Genomic DNA, 3,844 nt, shown 5'->3' with positions numbered 1-3,844 from the left:
CATATCCATATAAAACATTCAGTGTTGAGAAATTTCATGCTGTTCCATTTTGAACTTCTAAGTCCTTAAATACTATACATCAGAAAGATGGTTTATAAGTGTTAATCTAGATGACAAGATTCTTTTTAGCTAGTTAGAATGGCAGAAGTAATACATTTGTAATTACGTTCTTGAAACACATCCAAAAAAGAACATATTTTCTTAAACAAGACTGAGAAAAAGTCCAAAAAAAAAAGCTTAAAAGTTTCTGTCAACTTTTTTTCAAGTAATTTTTTTATGATTAGGATAGAAATGGGCACAACTTTGAAGCATTGCCTTCAGTACTTGTAGATTTCCCATTGTTTCTCTCACATATGTCAATTGCTGTGTTTTTAGTATGAAGGAGGAGGACCCAGCTCCAAAAGTGTTGATTCAACCTAACTCTAAATGGTAGAGCAAAGAAATGAATTACATTCCATAACAAAAACCACACAATTCTGTAGCTTTAAGATTGGTTAAGTAATTAGGAGCAATATTACTTTTGTTAATCCCTGCATTTGATTCAGGAGTTGTTAACTTACTCTTTTCATGTTAGTAAAGTGAGTGACACACTTCATATATCACATCAGTGAGAACACTGACCGGGCAGAAGAGCATTCTCTCTCTCTCTCTCTCTCTCTCTCTCTCTCTTTCTCTCTCTCTCTCTCTCTTCTCTCTCTCTCTCTCTCTCTCTCTCTCTCTCTCTCTCTCTCTCTCTCTTTCATTGAAGAACCCATGCATATTATAAAAAATCAGATAATAATTTTACAAATGAGTGTTCTTTTCTCTTTCAGTTTTCATTTTTATCAATAATGTTTGCAGCACTTAATGAATACAATCTTCTTGGGGATTCAGTACATTTGCACAATACATTTTAATTCTCCATTCTTTTCCCTTCCTCTCTTTTCCTTCTCTCTCTATCTCTTGGTCCTTTTCTCTCTTGCAAAAGATCCATGTTCTTATTTCTTGTTTATATCTTTCATTGTGCTATTTATTTATATTTTGTGTTTCTCATATAAGAAAAACCATGTGACATTTAAACTTGTGTGTCTGATTTACTTCACTTAACATTATGTTATCAATATGTATTCATTTTCCTTCAAATGATTGAAGTTTATCTTTCTTTTTATATATCCACCTGTTGATGGGCCTATAGGTTAATTTCAACATTTAGCTGCCATAAATTGTGCTGCTATAAACATGTGTATGAAACTATCACAGTGATCTTATGTGTTACTCTTTTGGGAAGATACCAGAAGGTGAATAGCTGTTTTAATACACACACGCACACATACACTCACACACACACACACACACACACACACACACACACACACACTGTAATTTACAGCCAAAGAGGATATAGAACATATAAATGGGCTCATCTTACAAAGTCTATTTTCATTTTGTTGCTTTTCAAAATGTAAGAAATCATTATTCATATGATTGCTTTTTTGTTTTTCTTTTTCTTAAATTTTACATGTTAAAAAACATACGGATTTTCTTTCTAACCTAGTTTCTTACTTCTCATCATAATAACCTTAAATTAATTTGTCTTGTACATAAAATTATTATATTTCATTATATTGTTAAGTAGCACTCTGTAATGTATGAAAATGTGATAATTTGTTTCTTTATGTGTTGACTCAGAGTTCTTTGCAACTGAAATGATAAAAATATATTATGAAATATTATATAGTATGTGCTATACTAAATTTTATAAAAATACATTTTTCTCTTGTTTAAGTTTCTAAAAGCCAAACTACTAGTTTGCATAATAAGATTAAATTCACAAGACATAAATGGCCAAATTAATTTCCAAATTGAGTTTGCTATTTTGAAAGCTGACCAGTGCTGTATGATGATTTTTAGGTGCTCAAAATGTTAGCAGACTTTGTTGTTGCTATTACTTTTAATTATTATTACTTTAGTGTCTTTGACATTATATCTTAGTGTACCTTTTAATTTTAAATTATCTAATGACTAATAGTACTGATCAATATTTTATGAACTTAGCTATTAAGTAGATTTTTGGAGTCTCTGTTTCATGAAGAATTTATTAAGTTTTAAATTATTGAGTTATAAGAGTTTTTTAAAAATACATTGTACAGAACCATTTAACTACCAGTCTTTCATCAGAATATTTCTGTAATGAGTCATTTCTCCCAGTATGTGCTTTGAATTTTCATTTCTTTAACGGTGCTTCTGTTGAACATACTTTTAACTTATGATGTAAAGCAGTATTTTTTCTTGCTTATTTTGTAGCTTTCTGCTTTGTGTCTTGGAAATTTTGCCTATCATAAGGCAATGAATATATTTTCAGAACTATACTTTCTTTTAGTGGTGGTATATTGAGCTTGGAGAGTTAGATCTATAACCATCAGAATCAATATATTTATTTATTTATTTTAAATTTTGTTTTAAAGAGAATAAAACTAACCATAACAAAACAGAACAAAGCCAATCAGAAGAAAACAAGGTTATGTGACAAAGATTTCAAAGCAAGACCACAGGAGGCCTACAATGACTACTATTATGTCACTTATTTTCTTCTAAATAATTGTCCATGTCTTCACCCACAATGAATTCATGCAAAACAAAATAGTATTAAACTGATCAGAACAGAGTGATGAAGGCATTATTGGCCTTGAAAACTAGATGTTAGGGAAATCAACAATGGCTGCCATAGTGTCTCTTGTTCTCCTCAAAGTAGTTGTCTATATCTTCATATATATTGAAATTAAACAATGCAAAAGAGACTAAAATCACTCTGAAAATAAATGACATTAGTGGATTTCACAGCATGATGATATGGAATCAGCAATATAACATAATGTCACTTTTTCTTCAAAGTAGCTGTTCATTTCATCATGCATTATATAATCTATTCTCATAAACTATTTAGGAGAAGTTCTACGCATGTATAAGTCTCTGCATGAATATCTATCCTTTCTGTATTAGAGGGAAAAACAAAAACAAAAAAAAAACAAATTACTAGGAGAATATGAAACAAAAAAGTCAAATATGTATCAGTAGCAGAGAGCTTCAAATACTGACAATATAGGCCTTCAAAACAAGGTGTTAGGAGCGTAACTAGGGTTGTTATTTTACATAATGATCTTCAAGAGTTCCTCAGATAACCAGACACTAACGTGCACAATCATTCCAATCCTATGAACGTTAACTGTTTGGTTCAAAGGCCTTATAGAATTTCTAGCACAATCATCTTAGCTATCTTAAGTACGTTTATATAATTTTAGATATATTTTCTTTCCCCTTCCTTTTTCTTTTTCCTCCTTTTCCCTGACATATTATTTTTTCTCATTTGAACAAATTCTTATCCTTTCACTTTATTTATTGAGGTTGTTGTGTCTTATGTACTCTTAGATTTCTTACACTGGGAAACAATACAGTATTTACAGATGTGAGTTTATTTTGTTTATGAAATTTATTTCATTTATGGTATCAAGTTGCATGTGATCATTCTTTAGAGCTGAGTAGCACTCCATTGTATAAAAATACCACATCTTTTTTATGCATTCCTCAGTTGATGGGCAGTTAGGCTGTTGCCAAGATCAGGCTATTACAAATTGTGCTGCTATAAACATGGGTGCACATATATCACTGTGGTATTATGTTTTCAGTTCTTCTTGGAATATGCCCAGAAATAGAATAGCTGAAACAAATGAGACTTCCAATCTCAGCTTTTTTGTAACCTCCAGACAGACCTCCATAGTGGCTGTACTAGTCTATACTCCCACCAACAGTGCAGGAGAGCTCCTTTTTACCCGCAGCCTCTCCACCATTTGTTATTGGTAGTTTTCTT

This window comes from Cavia porcellus, unplaced genomic scaffold, assembly GCF_034190915.1.
Source record: "Cavia porcellus strain 051 isolate PalLab524CR breed Dunkin Hartley unplaced genomic scaffold, mCavPor4.1 scaffold_30, whole genome shotgun sequence".
Taxonomy (NCBI): Eukaryota; Metazoa; Chordata; class Mammalia; order Rodentia; family Caviidae; genus Cavia; species Cavia porcellus.
Note: the sequence above shows the minus strand (reverse complement) of the source record.